The 23811-nt window shown below is 41.0% G+C and overlaps 1 long non-coding RNA gene across 3 annotated transcripts in view; it reads left to right on the top strand.

Annotated features, from left to right (window-relative positions):
- LOC310838666 overlaps positions 1-23388 on the top strand; it is a 91006-nt gene extending 67618 nt beyond the window's left edge. For 2 of the 3 annotated variants that reach the window (XR_014561107.1, XR_014561108.1), the window contains 3 exons: positions 11945-12099; positions 21731-21858; positions 23084-23388. This is a non-coding gene — a long non-coding RNA (uncharacterized lncRNA). Of the gene's footprint in view, positions 1-11944; positions 12100-21730; positions 21859-22106; positions 22334-23083 lie in introns of those variants that run through there. The other variant, XR_014561109.1, reaches the window with a different exon arrangement.
- Positions 23389-23811: the final 423 nt, after the last annotated feature.

Here is a 23811-nt window from a genome sequence, read left to right as displayed (position 1 = left end):
CTGGTTCATATTTGGACACAAGTTAAAGTGCTAGCTACGACCTCCTCTTCTGGAGAGCATAGCCTTCAACTGTCCAGATAAAAACATGACATCCTGTTTTGGGGGCTGTGCTCTCAAGAGCATGGTGCCCAGAAATGTGTGTTTTGGGGGTGCTGAGGCCCTGCCACACAAGATGGTGATGCCCCACACCACACATTTTTTGTACTGTGCTCTTTTGTGAGAGCACGGAGCCTCAAAAAGCATTTTGGGTCATGTGACTCACTAGGATGTGCAGCCCTGAATACATGCATCTCGGTTTTGGCCCTGAAGATGTTGGAGGGTATTGGAGAAGCATTCCTGTATGATTGTTTAATTTCTAGTTAACATGAGGGGTGGTGGTGGTTCTCTTTCATAGTTGCCCTCAGACTGTGACATTTATTCCCCTAGAGAGGCTTATCTCAAGCTCTGTTGATGTCTTTGCACCACTGTGTGAAAACCTTCTTACAGACAAGTCTTTGGCCTGTAAGATTTTTCTATTTTAATGTTCTCACTCATGTTTGCTAAAATGTTGTCAATATGCTATTTTATGTGCTCTTTTGTCATGTTTCAACCTAAAAATGAGAAACTGTTTTCAGTCCAAGGGCTAAATTCTCTTCCAGTGTCACATTCCCTTGTAGGAGGAGTCAGAGACAAAAGTAGGCCGAGCAAATGAATATATCTCTTACCTTTATACATCAAGCTGCATTCCAGCTACACAAATGCTTTTGTTTAAGTGATGTTTTCCTTTCCTTTCCATTTTGTTATTAAAAAAACCTGCAGCTGGAAAAATATTCTCTTACTTTCCCTGCCAAAATTTCCTGTCAGAGGCACTAGTAGCAGGAATTTGATTTGCCCAGAAGCTTTTGGAAAGATGAGTTCTCATTTTCCCCAACAATGTTGTTGAGAAATATAAGTATCTTTTCTAAAACAGTCCTGCATACCAGGCACAAAATATCACAAATGAGTCATAAACCTAGTATATGTTTCTTTCACTAAGAAGAATTCAAAACGTGCTAACTGTATACTTTTGTAGCTTCAAAAACAAACTGAGTTCTGGATGAACTATGTCAGAAGCAAGAGTTATTACTTCACATTTCAACTGGTGATTGTGACAACCACCATTTTGTAGAATTGTAGCAAGTAGGAGGAGGACCAAAGTCCATTCAAGTCAAGAGGAGGACTCCTATACAGTCAATTTTGGAGTGGGGTCAAAATGTTCTTAGAGCTGCAGATCAAGTAGAACAGGAAAGATGACAAAGCCCATGCAATTTCTGTTGTTCTACAGGATTTGAATGGTTTTATTTTGAGAATCTTTTGTAAGCTACTTTTGTAAGTCTTTTGGGACTAAAAAGCAGGATATTAATATCAAGCCAGATAAAAATAGTTCTAATTGGAAATGAGCACAGTGGAAACTTTAGCCACTACCTAGAAAAAACAGTAAATATTTTTGCAGTCCTGAAATTGAAAATCCCTGCCTGTAGCTTTCATTATTATGCTTTATACAAGTACAACACTCTGACAACAGCTTTTGAGTATTATGGGTTGTTTGCAGCTGCATTTGATCCTTCCCAGGCTTAGTTTTTCCTCAGCTTTTTCCCCTTCAAAGGAAAAGAGAGATCTGATGGCTTTTTAGCCTGGGAAAGTACAACAAAGAGAAATGATTCCATTTCAGTCTGCTGATTGTAGGAAGAAAAGCACTTTAGGAAATGTTTATAGCCAACCAAGGAAATCTTAAACCCAGTGAAGCAGGAGCCCGTGAACTCATCAAGGAGTGAACTTTCATAACATTGATACTTCAACAAAATAGGTCAATCTTAAATTAACGGAAGAATATCTGTCAAGGACACAAGTCAAGGACACAAGTCAAGGTCAGTTTGTTTTATTTAGAAAGCAAAGGGTCTGCCCTCAAGACTACATGGATTCATTACTCTTTCACACCTATTCTGTCATACTCTCAATCATGGTGAGCAGAGAGTAAACATGCACTTTAATGCCTGGATTTTAATCTGTTCATGGGTTTCAGAGTATGTAACTAGGGTGTCGCCAATTAAGGCTGGAATCTTTAGGACTGCAGGGACCAAGATTTGAGCTACCACCTAGCCATGAAGCTAACTGGGTGCCCTTTGGATCACAATATTATTATGAGGAAAACATATTCTATTTTTTGTCATATTTTCATCCCGCTCTTTCTCTGTTGAAATAGTTCAGGGTGTTTTATATGGTCCCTCCCATTGTATCTTCCCAACGATCCAGTGAGGTAGATTAGGTTGAGATGGTAACTTGCACAAGGTCACACATTGTGGTATATAGCAGTGCTTCTCAAGCTATCTAATGTGGTGGACCAGCAGTTCCCACCCCGCCAAAGTGGCAGTCCCTAGGCAGTCACAGTCACCTAGGCTGTGATGGAGTTGCTACCAAGTTGTTGGTAGGCTAAATGTTCAGTTAGTCAGTCAAGAACAAAAAGAGTGTCCTGCTGGATCAGTCCAAAGGCAGATCTAGTCCATCATCTTGTTCTTCCAGTGGCTGGCCAGCTGCCTGGAGAAAACTTGAAAGCAGAAACTTGAGTGCAACAATACTCTCCCTACCTGTGCACCTCAGTTATTACTATTCAGCATTAGGCATTGTTTTCCATTATTTTAGATAGGCATAGGATCAGACTACCTATAAGAAAAAGTTAAAGGCTATCAACTCTGTGTAGTATAAGTGGTGATTCCAGAAGCTGTTACTTCCAAATTGTTGATAAGACCAGGCATTCGAACATCCAAGTTTTCTTTTATCTCTGAAAGAAGCGCTCTATTTAGTTTTCAGATCATCTTTGACTCCTGGTTATAAACATATTCATCTCTCCCGCATCACACTTTCCTGACCTTGGTCTTTTGATTGCATTTCCTTATCTGGATTACTTTGATTTCTTTATTTCATTAGCAGATCATCTGAACATGTCAGAATGTGTAAAATGAAAGCAGACTCTTTTCAAAATTCAGATATAGTGATTATGGTTTGGTATATTCCAGTACAGAGCTTTCTCCAAATACAAAGAGAGTGGGTGAAGGGGAACGACTTGCAAAATGTACCATTATAATCATTTTTACAGATGAAAAAAGCAAAAAGATATTACAGGACTTTTCAAGGGTAAAATAAAAAGCAAAGCCAGGGGTTCTTGTTCTCAGACACAAAGCAGCTATTAAATAACAATTATGTTCTGAGCCTTACTGGTCCTTGAAAAGTTATGGCTCTCAAAGCTAGACTATGAGTTTTATTCAGTTAGGATAAGGCAGGAAAGAAAAAACTGATATTTCAGTCATATTCTGTTAAAGCTAGTATTATTCTATCCCAGTATCCTAAAACTAGTATTGTTTTATTAGTGGTTCACAATCATCACAGTGACTTGGGACTATCCTATTTTCTTCAGGATCCCTTTAAGATGAATAATCTGAATTTTTTATTTTACTTTAAGGAAGGTATTTTTTTTTGCTGAGCAGCGGCATGTTTCTCAGGCTGCCTCTAGACCCTCAGTATTTTGTGGGAGAGTTTCAAGTGCCTACTGGAACTGTAGGATTGCACATTTAAAGTGGATTAAAGTGCTCTGTTGCTCTAGTGGAACAAAGCTACTTTTTTATATAAGAAAACCCCAAACACAGAGATGTTTTTGGCTTTGGAAAGTGATGGGGAAATGCATTGAAAATGATGGATAAATGACTAATGGGAAGATATGTAAGCACCCCACAAGTTAAATCATGTTGAATGTAGGATGAATGTCGGATGAATAAGAATGTCTTATAAACAAATCAGAAATAATGCTCAGTAAAGACCTGATACAGTCTAACTGCCACATTAGCTTTGTGCAAGAAAACTGGGATGAATGGTGAATAAATAGGTTGTCTGGAGGAGTGCCTAGTCCTGTTGACTATTTTGCGGCACACAGTGCTAACATATGTTCTGAGCTATGAAAGATATGCTCAATGGGGAAAAAAACTCTGCTTCAGCATAGAGAGTTAGCTTAGGGCATAGATAGGTAACCTTTTGCTTCCCCCCACACCTGATATTGTCAGACTCCAATTCAGGGGTGATGTGAGTCATCATTCAACAACATCTGGAAGGCCACAGATTTCCCAACACCTTAGCGGTAGGAAAATGAGTAGGATATTTCTCCTTGTGCATTTCATTCCTTATGGATCCTACTTTGCAGCCTCCTTGAGAGTTTTTGCTTTTTGTGCATCCTTGAACTTGGATCATACTTTTTGCTTGCCTGGATGGAACACAGAGAGGGATGTTTGAGTGCGCATAGAAATAAGCCTACTGTAAGAAAGGTAAAATAAACATGCATTGCTCCACCTACTTTTGATTCTTGGCCCGCCCACTGTGGGCATGTGACCCTGGAAAGTGACCTAGTGGTGTTTGAGCTGAAGAAGGTTCTTCACTCCATGATATAACTATGCATTTCTTTTAACAGCTAGGACAATCAGTATGTAGCTGTCAGGGAAGGCAGGGCTTGAATGTGTGACAGGGCTGGGACGACCGGAGGCTGACCTAGGAGAGGGGGCCAGCAATTTATGGGGTTTGGTGCCACCCATGAGGCAGGAGGAAGGAAGGAAGGAAGGGTAAGGGTCCAAGTAGTCAGAAACAGAGGAAGGGCCACAGAAAATGTTGGAAGAGGCTGCTCAGGCAAAGAGTGGGCCAATCAAATCCCCACTTTCCCCTGCCCTGCTGTCTCCTAGAACCAAGAGGGGCTTGAAGAAGGAAATGCAGTGATTAATTCCATGCAGCAGAAGTCTCAGGTTGCCTATACACTTCACCAGATGAGGGTACATTAGCCTGGTGGGTGGGGGGACAAAGTCCCACTGTTGCTTCAACTGTTTCACCAGACATGAACCTGGGAAAGTCAAGGCCAACTACATAGACACCAGAGGTGTGTGTGTGTCCAGTGTACTTTAGTCGCTGCTGTGTGTGCACTTTTGTTAACAAAAAATGAATTATTAGCCGTTTGTCTTCTTTGACTGAGTGTGCACAGGACAGTAGCCCTTTGGGCTTTGGCAGTCAGTCTTCTTTGGAGTGGCGTACATCCGGAGGCATGGCTGGCACGCGTCCCAGTGGGCGGAGCATGCGGCAGGGGGTGCGTGGCAAGTGGCGTGTGTCGGGGTGTGTGCGGCAAGCGGCACATGTCCTGCACATGTGCAGCGAGAGCCGAGTGTCCCAGGGGGTGGGGACGGCCGCAATGTCACCCCCCAGGATGACACCCAGGGCAGACCGTTCCCCCCAGCCCCACCTTCGTCTGCCAGTGCTTGTCACAACCTGTCTGCCTGTTTGCCTTAACTAGAAAACTAAGAATTATTTTTTAATTTTACTCCCTTGCCTATATGATCCCCATTTGAGGAGATATTTCTTCAGGTGCAATATGAAAAGATTTCCAACCCAGCTCCAAGATTTATTACCACAGAAGCAGAGTCTCTCTGTTGAAATTAATGGTGGAAATAGATATGGCTGATCATACAACTTCTTTGATAGAACGAGATGAATATATACCATGAACATAAACTTGCACAGTGAATGTTTGATTATCTATCAATGAATAAATGAATGTAAATTGCTGTGTTTGTTCTTTCTCATATCATGATTGAGGTTTCTGTCTCTCATAGCTGGTATAGCTGCATTTAATACAGGTGCAGACCTTAAGAACAACAGGAAATGAAAGCTTAATGTTTATTTTCTGGAGATTGTTGCAGTTTTGACAAGGACAGCAAGAAATTCTTGGAACAACTCTATCCTGACCTTGAAGGTGGTTTGTTTGTTGTTGTTTTTTGGTATTCTCCACCCACACCCTGTCTTCCTTTGATCTATACAGAAAGCTGGGACTGAAGCCTTTTCAGGTATATTTTAATTATTGCTGTTTTTCAAATATTGCTGGTTTCAGGCTGAAGATTTTCTAGTGACTCCAACAAGAGGATTAGGCTAAATGCTCTATTTTTGTTAATGCTAGGTAAGGCGATAAGGCAGCACAGCAATATAATGAGATGGATTCACCACCCAACTGGGTTTTTGCATAGCTTTAGCTTCTACATTCAGTGATTTTTTTTTTTAATTCAGTAAGCAAATAGTGAAAATAGCAGAATCCTTGCTTAAGCCAGAAAAAGTGCACTCAGCTGTTCTGAAAGCAAGCTTCGAGCTTATCTGTAAGCATTTGATAATGATGCTAAGGCTTTTCCTATGGAAATAGCAACTTAAAGAGGAAAAATAGAGCCAAACCAGAGGAGATGGGATAGTAGCCATATTTTATGCACCTCTCCCTCTTCCAAAATACAGCAGGAGTGGGTGGAAAACTCCTTATTTTTTACATGGAAAAAAGGATGGCAGAGAGGGGAAGGAAATCTACCTTCCTCCCTGTGTTTCTATACTGCGTTCTGCTTCATTAACCAATTTTCTTCCCGTCCAGTTCACTGCCAGTACTGGATTCAGGCCAAGGGAGAATCTGCTTAAAACTGCAGAGCAAACCTGAGTTGGCAAGGCTCATTTGAAACAAGAAGAAGAAACCGAGCCTTTAGTGTCATCAGCCCAGACACTCTGCCAATAGAGATTCAGCAGGCGCCTTCCATCCCAACCTTTAAACGCCTGCTGAAAACTTTTTCTATTCCATCAGGCTTATGCAAGCAGTTAAGAACACAACTTTCCATAATAGCTAGCTGATTTCTGCTTTTAACATTTTAATATGGTTTTGTGTGTGATTGTTGTAAACCACACTGTTGTTGTTTTTTAAATGAATAGCAGTATCTAAACATTTTCATAAATAAAAATGGTAGATTAGTAAGGGGGTGGTATACCTCTCTCCTCCTAGTTTTCCTTTATGTATAAAGAATAGACCTCCCTACCTATATTTTAGATGCTAATAGGGAAAACATGTGGCTGGGGGGGGGGGCTGTGTCAGGCTTCTAGGAATTGGCTCCCCCCCCCCACAGTAGATAAGCAGAACAAAGAGAAAGGAGTCTCTTACCAGTTAGAAACTTTCATGTTCACAGCGAGAGAACAAAGAATCTATTCCTAGGAATGAAGGTGCTCCCAATTAAGGGTCCCACCCACTTCCTCCCTAGTCACCCATGTCTTGTAAGCTGATCACACAACCACTGTGCTTTCTGTTCTGCCACCTTATCAGCTCTTCTTGTCCTTGGGCTGGGCGGAGGAATGTTTCCCAGAGACAGTGAATCTGTTAATTCTCTCTCTCCCAGTGCTGTTTCTCGTAGCTGTTCCCCATCCACTATTTCCCAGCTTCTGCCTTCTGAACTATGTCCCTCTGCAAACCACTGTTCCAAATCTATACTGTCCTCCCGCTCCTGGGCAGATTCAGGATCCTGATTAGGAGCAGGAGGAGGCTCCCACCATTCCTCCTCAGTGCAGCTCTCCTCAAACAGTCCCTGACAGGCTGTTCCTCAGGGGTAGAGTGCAAGCTTTGCCAGAGAAGGTCCCAGGTTCAATCCCTGGCACCTCCATGTTGGACTGGAAAAGGCCCATGTCTGGAACCCTGGAAACGTGCTGCCAGTCATTGTACACAATACTGAGCAAGACGGACCAGGGGTCTCAGTTGGGATAATGCATCAACACTTTGAGATCATTCAAAACAACAATATTTTGGACAGCGATGTTTATTTGCTTGTTTATTTTATTATATTCATCGCTTTTATAACAAGACTCTCAACATGATAACCAGCAGCTTGCATTTTCTGTGGTGAGAAAAGCCTTCAATTTAATTTGACTACTTTCACAGAATCAGTCTAAATTATCTATTTCCTTAGCTGAACATGCAGTCACACAAAGTTATTTCATGCTGCTGAAATACTCCCACTTCCTTTCTCATGCGAAATAATACCTTCTTATTCACACACCGCAAATATCAGACTACAGTTATTCACATGTTGGACTCTGTTGGTTTATTATATTTATACCATGCTTTTCAGCTACGATAGAGTCCCAAAGGTGTGATTGGGTCACAAAAAGGTGTTGTTGTTGTTTAGTCGTGTCCGACTCTAGTTTACTAGAATGTGTTGGTGTTTTGGGCCTTGGCAGTTGATATCATAGTCCAGGTTCTAGAAGAATTGTCAGTTCCATTTGTCAACATCTGCTGTGCAAGTTATGATTTATTTATTTTTTGCAATCATAATCTGAATAAATTCCAAGCAGGTTCATTTATTTATTTTACAATATTTGCATATTGCATGATTGTAATAAAACCTCAATGTGGTTTATGCACAGTAAGCCCCCGACTTATATCTTCCGGGGTCCGCTATCCAGTTCATTAATGTTATGAAAATGCACCTAGTTTCCCTCTGGGCTCATAGGCTTCTCCTCCAGTGTGGCTTCAAAAAAGAGTTTGGAAACATTCACTTCTGTTTTAGATTAAACACAGCTTGCCATGTCAACTTAACCTGCACAAACTGTGGTTAATCTTAGCTATGGTTATAGGAAACAAGCTGACTTCAAAGTTATGAAGCTGGTTGGTTTCCACCCAACTTAGTTAAAAATATCTGCACTTGTGCAAACTCCACTAGTAAACATATAGCAAAGTACAATGTGAAGGCATCCCAGGGTCAATCTGGGTTTTTGCTTGAATTGCCATATACTTCTCATCCTCTGCATGCATATATTCTCCATAACCACTCCTGCTCTCCTCAACTGCTATTAGATAGTTCTATTGAAAGAGCTGGTGATTCAGCTTGAATATGTTAAGCCACTGAGTCAGAGCTAAAATGTGCTGTAGTGTGTCTTGACAGATTAACTCAGTGTTGCTCCAAACTGCCAGTGTTTTCATGGCATCTACTACTTTGCGGGGGTGGGGGCACCCATTCTGTAGACCCTGTAGCAAATATCCTTTATTTGAACTCCCAGTTGTTGCTTGTGGTGCTAACACATGTGCATCACACTTAAGATCAGACACTGGGAGCAACTGATTCGCTCATTAATAATAATTTACATAATTGCCTGACAGTGAACATCCTTTGAAAGTTCTCTTTAATTGATTCTTCAGGAGTCTTACTCCCCATTCTCTCCCCCCCCCCCAGCAACACTTTTCAACATGGTTGCTTTGTCTTCATTAAGTTTGTAATATTTTCATATGTTTAGCGTTTTGATTGGGAAGACGGAAAGGGAAATGATCTTGAGAGGAGATGTAAAAAACTGCCTTTAGGCTGCTTCACATGTGACAAAATTTGCAGGTACGCTGTGTATATTATCCACAGTGTATCCAATTATATGGGAAAGACAAACACCTTCCTATTTTGAAATTAAATACCACAGTCCTTTGGGCAGGGGCACTGATATTTTAAGATAAATTCTTGTCCCTCACAACATCTTCATGATCATCATTAATTACCCCACACTGTAAAGAAACTTTCCCAAGGTGGTTTTACAGTAACAACAGTAGTAAAATCTAAAACAGCAGCTGGCAGAGCACATGAAAATCAATTACAGGACATCAAAATAATGTGAGGAACTTTGTAAGCCGCTTTGAGATCTGTTTGCTCCCTGCCCTGCCCCAGCCAAGTGGTCTATAAATTTTGTGAAATAAATAAATACTCAATTAAGTCATACTCAGATTATACCCCCTGAAATCAATGGATTTCAATTAATTTTAATGAATCTACTCTGAGTATTGAGGGATGCGGGTGATGCTGTGGGTTAAACCACAGAGCCTAGGACTTGCTGATCAGAAGGTCGGCGGTTCAAATCCCTGTGATGGGGTGAGCTCCCGTTGCTCAGTCCCTGCTCCTGCCAACCTAGCAGTTTGAAAGCACGTCAAAGTGCAAGTAGATAAATAGGTACCACTCCGGCAGGAAGGCCAATAAAGCAAGATGAGCGCCGCAACCCCAGAGTCGGTCACTACTGGACCTAATGGTCAGGGGTCCCTTTACCTTTACCTTTACTCTGAGTATTGCATTGGATATTACCCTATATCCAATCTGGAGGCTTCTATTGTAGAAATAAACAATTCCAGTGAAAGGCAGATTTCTGGCTAAAACTACCCACTTATATTTACAGCCTCTTAGTGACTTGTACTTTAAAGATGCTGAAGTACTTTATCTTCCTTTAAGAGTACTTGTTCCAAAGTGGTTAAAAACCAGAAATAACCACCAATTACCCATTCATTAAATCATGTTTACCACCTTTTCCTAAGGTAATTACACAATTACAACATGGTCGTTTATGGCCTGTAAACACAGAGTCTGTGTTTATAGCCTTCCGTATAAAAGCTGGTAGAAATGTCAGAGGTTAATTGTCACCATGGCATGATGTTTACAATGGGATTCATTTCGGCCTGGAAGAAATGATGGTGATACAATCATGCAGATTTAGCTGTTGCCAGTTTATTTCCTCAGCCTCTGACCAGTAATTTCAAACTTGTATCATTCGATGTGATTTTCTTAAACAGAGTACTTTTTGTGTTTTAAGTTTTCTCATTTGCTCTTGTGGGTCAATCTGCTTTAAAATGATCCTCCCCCAAAGTATGGCTCATTAATTGATTGCTTTAAAAAGACATTAGTAGAAGTGAAGAGAACAGGAAAAAATAACAGGGTGGTTTAGCGGAGGCGGTAAGAGAATAGAAACACCCCCTAGGTGGCAGTAGTGAGGCTCAAAGTAGGAGAGGCTAGCTTAGCTGGTTTGCCTGCCTCTCCTTCCTCTCACAGTAAGGCCCACAGCCCATGCTGTTATATGTAATAGTAAAAAGCAAGATATCAATAAAACCAACAATAAGCTTTAAAAAAAAAAGGATGAACATAGAACAACTTAAACATGGGGGAAAGTTCACTGAAATAAAGCCTATCTCTCTTTGCATTTTCAAAATGGGTTCCCCCCCCCCCACCAGAGGTTTGCCGTTGCCGTGGCTATTACTTGTGACAGACCAGTTCTGTTCTGTCTATCAAGGGAAAGTACATCACAGGAGAGGAAAAGCACTGACAGCTCCGTGTTTTGTTGTATTTATTTTGCCCGGTGCGCTGTAGTTCTTTATTGTCATCTTAGATGAGGCAGATCAGATAGAGAATGGCAAGGTGCATATTAATCATAGCTTGCCGTCTGAAAAGCGAACCAAGCCACCCTGTGGTCTCGGATGCATGTCTGTCACATGCCAAGATGATTTAGCCCTTTTCCACGTGCTTATGAAACTGAACATATTTTTCTAGAGTCCTTTTAACCTTAATACGCTTAGCACAATCCATCATAGCAGAACTCAGGGGCCTTCACTTTATTTGTTAGAATCCCAAAACCTCAACAGTATTTCTCCAGTCAAAGGAGACAATAATGAAAATGCACTGGCCCTAGTATGGAGGCCTATGTGAACCGATGCGTACATTCACCTGGGCTTCCGTGCTCTTGATGGGCCAATCTTGTTGCCCCTGCCTCACTGGAATGGAATCCACATGCTGTTGTTGTAGCTTTAAATGCAGTGCTTTTTTTCCTGGGGCGTACACAGGGGTACGCATACTCCTAAACATTTGTGAATCTAAGTTTGGCCTCATTGAGGGGCAGCATTTCAATATGAGTAGGAAAATGAGAGTACCCCTAAATATTTTTTTAAAAGAAAAAAGCACTGTTTAAATGTATAAGGGAGAAGGGCTGTGGTGTATTGGCTTTGTATACAGAAGGTTCCAGGTTCAAATCCTGGCTTCTCCAGCTGTGTGTGTGGGAAATGCTGCTATTTGAAGCCCTAGAGAACCCCTGCTAAAAATGTGTCAACAGTGCTGGGCTAGATGGATCAACAGTCTGACTCAGTGGAAGATAACTTCCTATGACCCTTATCCGTTTTACCCTGTTGCTGTGTGGGAGTACAAACTGCTTTCCTTTAAAGCATGCCAGGAAAATTATAATTCTGCATTGCACTGAGCTGAAATGGGAGATTCCTGTTTGCAAAGTGGTTCACCTGCTCTAACATGCTCCTTCCCTCCAGGTTAGGTAATCTACGTGGGACCAGTTGAAAATGGACAGTGTTCAACTCCACTGAAGTGGGTGCAGAGTGCAGTCCCTCTACCTCACTCTTTACAATCGCTTTGCCCAGAGAGAGGGATGAGACCCTGACTTCTCAGTAAACATTTCCTCCCTGAGGTGAGTGCTGCCCCTTTGCAGAGGGGAAAAAAAATGTCCCCACCCCCAAATGTTACCTTTTTGCTGTGAAAAACAAATCCTGAGATATTTAATTTGGTATTTCACACAGTTCTAATTTGCCCTTATTTACAGCTTCTAAGCAGCAACTGAAAGAGTAACTTCTTAGAGCCTCCATTTATGCTTGTATTCATGTGTTGCACAGTTCTCAAGGGATTATACCACTGTAGAACACACTGATCCAATCGCTTCTCTAAATGCAGCCTCATAGCAAAACTTTGCCCCCCTGAAAAGTGTACGGAACACACATGTCCTATTAGATATTACAGCAATGTTCTTAGTTTGTTCCCTCAGCTATATCTTGTGCCTGTTCCTAGAAGGGTATTACTGTTTCCTAAGGGTTTTGTTTTGGTATAAATACATTATTGCTAGTAAGGCCATTTTTAGCCAGACTTTAGCTAACTTCTAGCTGACAGTGTCTTTGTGCGCAAAGGTGCTCACTACAATCCATTTCGGGTGAATTTTGTCCTTGCACATGGGGATGAATGTATTAGGTTGCCCTGTCTCAGCTAAATTTGTCCGCAAAGTGATTTCTGAGCAGTGTTTTCCTCTTCTCTGTAAGTGTATTCATCTGCTAAAGGTCACTGCTCTAGGTCTCCATGAAGTTAAATGAAACTAAAAAGCTTCCCTCCCAGCAATTGTGTGGTTGTTTTATGAACTTATTAATTGGGATGACCTTCCCATGCTTAACATAATAGATTAACCCCAGAATTCTGAATTACTGATGAAACAGCACTTCAGACAGAAATGCATGTTAAGCACAATCTCCAAATCTGAGAGCGACAAAACATCTATATTTTTTTCTAATGGGTTTGACAGTTTGGAATATAATGACCAAACCAAATGTGGCACAGTGTGTTTTTTGTCTTTGATGGTTTCATTTTGGAAAAATTAGTGCATCAGTTTAGGGACAGGCAAATCTGGCAATTTTGGTTTCTTACTTTCTCATTTTACCAATCTTAAGTTCAATTCTCCACATGATATGATGGATATAACACTATGCCAGGGATCATGGTTTGTTTTCTCTATGTGCTAGTGGAGAGGAGCGAAACAGCTCGTATCAGTGCATTTGCAATAACTCATAAACCATGGTTACTGGACCATTGGCAGTTGCAAGAAATTCCGGGGTACCCATGAGATTGCATCTTGGACTGTTGCTGTACCATTTACTTTTTGGTAGACTGATTTTTTGTGTCTTAACCATAGCATTTGCTATTTCATAGCAAAAATGGCCATTTATTTAGAAGAATGTGCTCCATAACCCTCTGTGAATAGGCTTCTCTGTTTATCACATCATTAGGTCAACTTTGTGCAAATGATTTAAGGTGCACAGTGATGTGTTTTGGCAAGACAGCTGCGTGTCACTGTAAATTGTATTCTTTAGCCACATGAACCAAGAGCAAGGAATATTGCTTTGCAGTATTTAAACCTGCAAAATATTGGTACTTTGGAAACGAGTATGCTCATAAACCTGTTTATGAAGCTATATTTCACATTGTAGAAAATCTGCAAGATCAGTTTAAGGACTACTATAAATGGACCCTGCTTTGGGCACTGACAATTTCATATAAACCCAGTGCTTTTTTTCTGGGGGGATGCAGGGGTACATTTTGCGAATCTAAGTTTGGCCTCATTGAGGGGCAGTATTTCAATATGAGTAGGAAAATGAGAATACCCCTAAACATTTTTTAAAGAAAAAAATGCACTGTATAAACCAATAGCCACTTAAGTATTTATCCATTAATGAGGAAAGACCAATCAATTGGGTGGTAACATATTTCCCTGCCTTTTTGAAACCATCAGGAATAAGTCGCAATCTTTGACATGAAGCAAAAAGCGATTGTTAAAGTGTCTCAAGGGATCACATAGAAATGTGTGGCAAATTGGTTTGTACTTCTCCATTCACCACCTCACCATCATGGCTTTGATAGAGCAATCCTCCATTAATTGGTCTAATCCCTTTTAAATAAGTATGAAACCATAGGGATATGCCCTACTTGTGAACACTCTGAAATTATATCTACATATAATAAAAAACACATAAAAAATTAAAATCAAAGACCACTAACTAATCATTGGGGGGGGGGGGTTCTTATTTATTTATTTATTTATATGAAATGTATTAGAGCTAGTTGAAAACTACTTCATAGTGTCTGAACCGTTTTCAACAAACCTGGATGACTTTAACAGAAGATTAGACAAATTCATGAAGGATATGGTTCTCAGTGGCTCCTAGCCATGTTCTGCCTCCATCCTCAGAGGCATAGCTGTCAACTTTCAGATTTGAAAATAAGGGATCAGCAGCCTCACCTGTCCTGGGGACAGTCTATGGGATATCTAACAATCCAGGATAGCAGCGGGAAACGGTGCTGGAATAAGGGAATTTCCCGCAAAAAGAAGGAAGGTTGACAGCTATGCTCAGACGCAGTATGCCTCTGTATGAGAGATAGCCAAATATGTCAATTAAGATTTCTCTCAGTCTCTCATTTTACTAATCTTAAATTTAGTTTCCCACAATTCCATATCAGTTTGCTATTAAAAAAAATAAATCCTAATGAAAATATATTAGAATTTTAGTGCATTTTCTCCTAATATACACATTTTTGCAAAACAATTTCCTCTAATACAATACATTTTGTATGTTATTTTCACTAAATGCACGCTTTGTCCCAGTATATGTATTTTTGTACAGATTACTTGGATGGAGAACTGCAGTTCAAATTACTCCCTCACCCCTACTCTTTATATCAGTTTCTGGAATCACAGGTTGGGGGTAGCACTGTTGCACTGTGGGCTCCTCACCGGCACGTGGTTGGCCACTGTGAGAACAGGATGCTGGGGTAGATGGGCCTTATTCAGCAGGGCTCTTCTTATGTTCCTACCAAACAGTTGGTTCAAAATTAGTCTCTCAATTAGAACTGAACCATAAAGTTGGAAAAAGGTTTTTTTTTAATCTGCACCAGAGCTGAACACAGTTTTGTAATGGTTCTGTTATCAGCTGCATATTTTCAGGATATTTCTCCAAGACCAAATTGAAAAAAGAATGTGAAAACATGCCAATCAAGCAAATGGCAGGAGGTAGAAATGTGTTGCATGTAACTCAGCTGAGCAGTATCCTCATTACATAATCAAAGTTTCATATAAGCTTTGAGAACTTTTCCCATTCTTCATGTTTCCCACAAAGGTATGAAAAAAAAATGGCAAGCTTTTCAATAGCAACAAGCAGCCATCCTTTCAACTGCTTATTCCTGCAAGGACCATGATTTTTTAAATTAAAAAAAATCATACAAATGTAAAGGATAAGTACATTCAACGCCTGCTAAACAAAAGCATTCAGATGGGTATTTTAAGCCAGACTATTTATTGTTGAACAACAAACAAACACGGTAATCAGTCTTTAATGAAACAGAACACAAAGAGATTTTGATTTAGTGTTGTTTATGCAAAATGAAAGGAACATAAACCACTCCATAATGTGGAAAAGAATTATAGTGTAATTGAATAAGAGCTGGCTAGATCCGGAAAGTGTCTGTGAAAATAAATTAGAAAGCTGCAGAAGCTGCTGAAAGGACAGAATGCTGCTAGGGTATAGCTTGGTAAAATAAGACATGCAACTGGTGTGCATTTGACTCTAGTAACTGGGGGAGGCCTGGATCTCTGGTGGAGGACAACAAAAGGAGCACAGCAGGAACAGGCCACATGGTTGTGTGAGAAGGTAAAGGTGTGATTGTGAAAGAGAAGAGGTTTTAGCAGGAGAGTCTGGATTTAAGTAGATTTACCTGAAAAGTCACAAAGAACAGGAATGCAAAAACAAAATGCATTGTGTGTGGTAGCCCTCTCCAGGCGTTTGTTCTATAAGTTCAGAGAACAGGTGGAGAGGAACCAGGGCCCCACCCCCATGAACCATCTCCACCAGGTCTCATGACCTCCACCCATTCAGTAGCAGTTCTGAATGGGAGTGCTACATTAATCAAATATTTATCCAGTGTAGGGTCCTCCTGATTGTATGGAGGAGCCTGCACACACAGGGGGCTTCAAAGTGTGTGTGAGAGGGGGGTTGTATCCAGTGAAATTCTCCCATTAGCATGTGAAACCTGCATCCAAGGTCACTTCGCTACTCCAGTTTATGGGGCTATGCTTTCCACAGCTCCACCAATCTCAGAAACAGCCATATCTTTAAGAGCCAAGTTGAGATACTATATCTTTGGTCTTCTCCAGAGTGAAAACTGCTGCTGGTTGGTGGTGGAATCTTCTTCTTTTCATCCCAGGCGAATGTGCAGGACATATTTCACACACTCCTGCCAACGTTTCCACTCCATGGACACAAGTGTCGCACCATGCCACTTTGCTTCCATCACAAGTACACAAGCAGCATGTTTTTACTCCTGGTTAACCTGCCCTTTTCCCTGCCATCTAATGAAGAACCTGCTCCTCAGGCATAAACTGGTGGCTCCTCAAACTCCTTGAAAATTTAGCAGGATGAAATGGTTCAGGTGCGGGAGTGGGATGCAGTCAGTGCATGGCAGCTGTAGCCAACATGGTGACCTCCAGCAGTTGTGGACTACAACTCCCATCATTCCTGATCGTCAGCCATGCTGGTTGTGGCTGATGGGAGTTGCAGTCCACAAAGGTCTGGAGGGCACCATGTTGCCTAACCCATATGAATATCTACCTCCAACTTTAAGGTGCAGGTCCATTAGCATTTGGCACAATGAAAATGCACAAAGCATAGATTTCACTATATCCCTTCAGGATATGATTCCACTTGTCCTTTTCTTAGCACTGACGCCACACTATATGGTCAGAAATGACTCCCTACACTAATCAATACTGGGCATCAGACCTGAGTTAGGGATGCTGCATGGCCATCTGGGGAATTTCACATATCTTTTTGTACATTATAGAACAAGCCTTGGATGCCTGCCTGAATTTCATCAGCTAAACGAAATGCCTGTTTCCGGCAAAGGTTGATGTAGCAATAATAAGACTAGTCACAGAGACAGTGTTCTTTGCTCTTACTCTGCTTCTGTGGCAGTTTGCTATGCAGCAAGCTATTTGTTATATTCAGTGATCTGTCAGAGAAATGGGAAGGGTTTTTTGTATGTTTTTTTTAGCCACACCAACACAGGCCTTTGTTTTAGAAGTTCACGGTGGCATGGAGGGAAATCCCCTAAGTGGAACACTGAAAGTTTCCTTTTACACAATCAGACCACTGGCCTGTCTAGCTCAGTTAGGAACATAGGAAGCTGCCTTATACTGAGTCAGACCATTTGCTTATCTAGCTTTCTGTTGTCTATGCTGACTGACAGCAGCTCTCTGCAGGGAATCAGGCAGGAGACCTGGAGATGTCAGGGATTGAACTGGGACCTTCTGCATGCACAGTGGACACTCTGCTACTGAACTACGGCCCTTTCCCTTATCAGCTACTGCCTCCTGGTAGTGGTTCTCCAGACTTTTAGACATTCACCCTGTGGTGGATTGTGTTTGACCAGAAAGGTCACCAAGATAAGAAGACCCGTACTCCATACACCAAAGGCAATTATATCTTCATCCTACCCCTTTCAGTTCTTTAAAAAAGCATTGTCTGGGTCCAGCATCACTAGTACTGGACACATCTCTTTCCCCATATGTAAAATGGTAATAATATTCATAGCCTTCATAGGATAATGGTGAAGGCAAAAGGTTCCAGTGGCTCTGTCCATTAAAAGCATGATACAAACTGTGATTAATTTCTGCAAGAAATTGCCATGTTCTGTAAGAATGTCTGTGTTTTCTTTAAAAAGCACTTTAATCCAAGCCTCTTTACCAGCCTTTATTAACCTATGGTCCGCAGATATTGTTGGACTACAACTCCCACCATCCCTTACCACTGGTCCTGCTAGCTAGGGATGATGGGAGATGAAATAAAATGGAAGAAAGGTGTAGATTTTAAAATCTGCCCTGCCTTGGGTTTCTTCCAGTTCATTTCATTTCATTTTTTGGCAGGAAGTGTCTGGTACCTTGAAAAATCCCAGTTCCTTTAATGAACACTCAGTTCTAAATATAAGGCCCGTATTTGGCTATTCAGAATTAGCTACTTTTCAGAATTGGTGTTTTCTGCATGAGCTTACAATTCTAAATTAAGACAAATGATAGATCTAGCTGGACAAAAGGATAGCAAAAAGGGGGAAAGATCTTACAGCAATTAAACAGCGAGGCTAATGGGTGGCAATTGTAGTTCACAGTTTCAATAAATGTCATATAATGACTTTCAATGTAAAGGAAATAAAAAGGCAGATGTTAGAGCATGCTGAAGAAAATAGCTGATTTCTGTTATGGATTCTCATCCATCTCAGGCCAAAGCAAAATTGAGCCATGAGGATGGGAGGATGTTGTTTGCTTTGCTGAAAGAGTCTTAATTAAAAGGACTGCTCTTTGGGGTATAAGGCTTCAACAGATAAGTATAAATCTTGGATGTATAGTCCTATATTGTTCAACATGTAAGCATTTTTTCCCCAAAATCACATTTCTAAAGAAGTATAACCCTCATGTTTTATTTATTTAGCACTTATATGGAATTTTCTGAGTGGAGTCCTGAGGTTTGCAGACACACCAAAATAAAAATACTTAGGGGAAAATAATCTGGGCATGGGAGCAAGAACTGAATAACTGTCCAGTGAGATCACATTCAATTGGCATAGAATGGTGACTGACAGTTGAGGGGACAGATGGACACAGAATATAGCATTATGGAATGTGTTATTACAATCTTGGCTGTGAGTCCTGGAAGACCTGCTTTGTAGGCCATTTCTACCTGGCCTGGGTGGGCAGAGCCTGGGCTGACTCCAGATACAAAAGTTGAGGCTGCTGAACAGACTCCTGGGCTAGGGTGATGTTTGGGGGGTTTTGTTGAAGGGGGTTGTTGCTGTTGGTTTGTTTAAATCTTTGTTTTAGATTTTGTTGTGATTTATGTTGAAATTGTTCTGTTTGGTTTTGTATCTTTTAAAGTTGAGTTTATTCTTTAAGGAATACTTTTGTTTTGTTGTAGTTATGCATTTTTTCATGTTGTAAGCTGCCTTGAGCATGGTTTGAATTGTGGAAAGGCATCATACAAATGAAATTCCGTATGTAATGACTGCTTGAATGGCTGAAAAACTGAACAGGAGTGATCCACAATGCAAGGAGTGATCCACAATGCAAGGTTTTGAGGCAGGACCTGCATGCAATAATGATGCTGTTATAATCAGGATACCACCAGTGGAAAGGCCCTGTCTCCGCTTACCAAAAGCCTAACCCATGAATGCAGAGACACTAAAAATAGATCACAAGCAGGCAGTGAAAAGCAGAGTGGGATATGGTGGTGCCAGCTCATGCAAAGTTCCTTGGTGTGAGACTACAGGTGCTACGCAGATACAACAATGTTCCTTTATTCCACTGGGGAATATTGGCAGGGTGTGTATTGTGTGTACTGCAAAAGAATTTTTTTTAAAAATATTATTGCCTTTTAAACTGTGTGGGGTTTTTTGTTTTGTTAGTATGTTATGTATTTTTGTCTTTTTATATTGTAAACCACCCTCTGATCCTTGGATGAAGGGTGGCATAGAAATTTAACAAATAAATAAATTATAGATTTATATATATTAAAAAAAAACAACGGAATAAAACTTGAATGATAAGGACTTGCATTAAGGAGGGGGAAGGGACCTAGTGATACAACACACCAAATTTAGTTGCAATCCTAAACATACTTGCTTGAGTTTTTTAAAAAGGGTATTGAACTTAGTGGGACTTGCATTCGAGTAAACATTCACAGGACTGAGCTGCACATTATATGCTCTGTAAGACAGAAAGCTGTGCAAAATTAAATCCTTTTGTTGTAATCTCTCTCTTTTTAAAGGAGGATATTTTATAGTGCAGTAGCAGAAATCTTGCTTCTCCATATGGATTTCTACAACATGCCACTCTGTTCGAATGAAATCACATTTAGATATAGAATAGGCTTCAGATTTTCTGGAGAAGTTAAAAGAAAAAGATTATACTAAGCAAGCAAAACCTCAGCTTTTGTATAATTTGAATTTGCTGCACTGGCTAGAGATAGTGATTATTTTAACCAGTGAATTGTAAGAGGCATTTGAGTAAATTAATCTCAAAATAGATTTCACTGTCTTCTGCAAGGATACAGTGACGCATCTCAAAATTCCTTTGATAGATGCCTTTTGTTGGAACAATGAAAGCAATAAATGGCGATACTTTATCAGAACTCTTCAGTTGTCTCCAGACACAAAAAGAAAAATAAGCACTTGATTAGTAAAATAATGGCAAAGTGCATAGGCATGAAAGGTAATCCAAAAATGATAAAAAAAGGATCAGACTGACCTAAAAAGTGTACCATGTGTAAAACAAGAGACCAAAATGTGTGGCATACTGAATGGCAATGAGCTTGGAATTCTGTTTGTAAAACAATCCTATCTTCATGTGTCCTAGCCTTGAGTCACTGTGTCTTGGAATGTCTGTGAAATAAATGGTTCTGACTTAGGCCACATTCAGACATATCTTTGGTAGTGCTATAGCTTTTGGGTTTGGTTGGGGGGCTTTTCTGCATGCTTCCATATGATGCTATCATCGTTCCATTGTTATTCTGGAATATCGCAGTTGCCAAAGTGCATTTGTGAAAGATCCAGAATGGTTCAGCTATATTTTCATTGTGAATAAGATACTTGGAGCTTTCTCCTGCTTTTGTGTATAGTGGTGGCAGGGTGGTTTGAGCAACCTTCACCACTAGTGTGGGTGGAAAAAAGCACAATCACCCTCTAGAAAACAGGGACACGTGGCTGGTGGTCTATGACAATTTTGCTCCAAAAAACACTGGAACAAACAACAGCTATAGAACTCTGAATAGTATACTGTGGGTTTTGAAACCAAGTTAGGATGATGTCCGCTCTCTGAGGCAGTGCCCAATGATTCAGTGGGTACTGAGACCAAAGTGAAGAACTATATACAAAGAATCCTTGTGGTGAGGGGTTTTTAACCTGCCAGTGAGTTTGCTGCAATTGGGTGACAAGCAGTAGTCCTCCAAGTGGCTCCTGCTTACTTCCGACCTTCTGTTTTCATTTTTGATCTTCCCATTATCTGAGCAACTGACTTTCATTCCAGACAGGCCTGGGATGTTTTGCCACATAAGGCAAAACAGGAAATGGTTCTCCCCTCCCCACACTACCTCCACTGCCACCTCTGCCACTGCCTGGGGCGACCGGAGACAGCCTAGGGAAGCTCCCATGCAATGAAGGAGGCCAAAGAGGAACAGGCAGTGGCAGTGGAGCAGGAGGTAGAGGTAGAGGCGACAAGCACAGGAGGTGGCAAGTGGCACACCCCTCGGGGCATAGATATGCCGCCCCTTCCAGTTGTCCCCAGCCTGCTGCCTGAGGCAACTGCCTCACCTTGCCTCAAGGGCAGGCCGGCCCTGATTCTGGTGGCCACAGAGGCTGTCCACACTGTTTACACCTGAAATTAATCTGCTTTACTACTGCTTGTGGTGCTGTGGGTATATTCAAGCCTGCCTTGTAATGGTGTGGTGTCTGCTGTCTTTTGGGTCCAGGTTGTCACCCGCTGCCCCATTATCCAGGTAGCTCCAGCAGAGTCTTACATTCCTCAAGGTGACTTATGCACAGATCAAACAATCGGCAAGACAAAGGCAAAATTCACTAACGGCACCAGCACTCCAAGGTGAGCACAATTCTTGTATTTTTCAGAGGAATGGCACACACAGAGAGAGAGAGCTATTTTCACGGAGTTAAAAGTTATTTGTCAATACTGGGACACACGTACCAAAGACAATCTCAGATGTCAGTTACAAAATTGTCATCTGTTGTATTGCTTTGCACGGACTTCTCATCTTTCCTGCCATTGCTATTGTGCTTTACAGAGTGGATCATAAACCAGACGTCTCACAAGTGCGTTTTTCATGCTTTTAGGAAGACGCGTTAGAGTGCCAAATGAGAACACGTTGAGAAAATTTCCTATTTCTATTTTTCCTTCCACTTACTTGTCATTTGTGGGGTTGATAACTGGAATTACAGCCAAACCTAATGGTATCTGAAGAAACAACTTGACGCTTTCCCTGATGCAGCCTCGGCACTTAAAGAGAAGAGAGAGCTCTCCTGCTGTTTATTCCCGGGGAGCCTCACACAAACAGGAATCAAATGCTGACGGCCGTGCATCCGTCCATGGGCTGGGGGGAGCAGAGGCTGGAGCCTGTAAAGTCCCTAGGCATACTGTCAACACCCCTTCTGGGTATATTTGGGATTTGAATGCTCTATGCTTGAATAAGATGCTCTGCAAAGGGCAGTAAAGCAATGCCTCCATTCTATTGTCCACAGATGTCCATTTGAGTTCCATTTTTGTACGGTTCATTTGATGCGAGAACACAAATAAGTAGCTTGTACATAGCCCTCTGAAAGAGACAAATAGAATTAGGCAAGGGGGGATATAGGTGATATTTGCTGCATTTGCTTTACTATTTGTGAGCTCTGCAAAGGTTGGTGTTTCAATAGATGTGTAGATAAGTACATCAGGCTGCATCAGAAGAGATGGCTGGGGAGGTGGGGCAGCTCCATCAAGTTCACTCCAGGGTGTTTTCAGAATTTGGGTTGTTGTTGTTGTTTTTAAAAATGTATGGATCGTTTGCTTTGAATTTTAGGCGGTAGCTTTTAATTGCAGGGTTTAAAACTGTTAGGCTATCTTTGCAGGCAGCCTAAGCTGACTTGCTTTAAATTTTCTGGCACATCTCATCAACTATGAATGATTTTTTAAACTTCCAGTCTCATCTTTGAGGAAATTAAATATCGGTAATGAGAATGAAACTTTTCAATATTGCCGGGGGAGGGGGTGGGCGGTGAGAATAAAGTCCAACATTCTGCTCTGTTGGTATGTTGTTGTTGTTGTTGTTTAGTCGACTCTTCATGACCCCATGGACCAGAGCACGCCAGGCACTCCTGTCTTCTCTATTGGTATAATCACTTCCAATAAAACCTTCCAAGGTGCGTTCCAAAGCTTCAGTCTTGCAGTTCAAAAAGCAATTCATCAAGCAGACCTAAAATTACTCATTTATTCTAAGTTGGAGATTCAGTTTCCAGGCTAGTTGTCTGCAGTACAAAAGATCTGTTTTAAGAATGTAATCAACTAAATAAGATGGTAATGTGGCATAAATGTTGGAATGAATTCTGCCTTAGAAGCACCTTGGTGCTAAAACAGCAATGAGTCAAATGTCTTTCATAGGTCAACAGGGAAAGAAAAGTGTCAGTTTCACTTGTATCCACATGATAAGTGCTTGCTTAAGAGATGTAGCAAATCAGTTACCTATAGCCTGCAAAATGAGAATCTCATTTCTGAGATACATATTTATGAAAGAGCTGGCAGGGGGTGTGGAGAGAGACGGACTCTGTTTCCAAATACCTTTTTAGCTTGCTGTACATGAAAAGAGACATAAGCAGGCAGAATTGCTAAAATGATGGCAAAGAGCGTGGAAGGAAAAGTAATCAGAAAATGATGGGAGAAAAATCTGACATCATAAACGTGCTGTGAAGCAAATGATAATCTTTGCTTCTTCATTCAAGTACACAGTATTCAAGGCAAGAGCTCATATTTTTCACGTTCTAAGAATCTGACTGCTCTTTTTGA

Source organism: Podarcis gaigeae (genome assembly GCF_964106915.1).
Source record: "Podarcis gaigeae genome assembly, chromosome: 1".
Taxonomy (NCBI): domain Eukaryota; kingdom Metazoa; phylum Chordata; class Lepidosauria; order Squamata; family Lacertidae; genus Podarcis; species Podarcis gaigeae.
The sequence above is the reverse complement of the archived record's forward strand: the minus strand, read 5'-3'. Positions and strand labels throughout refer to the sequence as shown.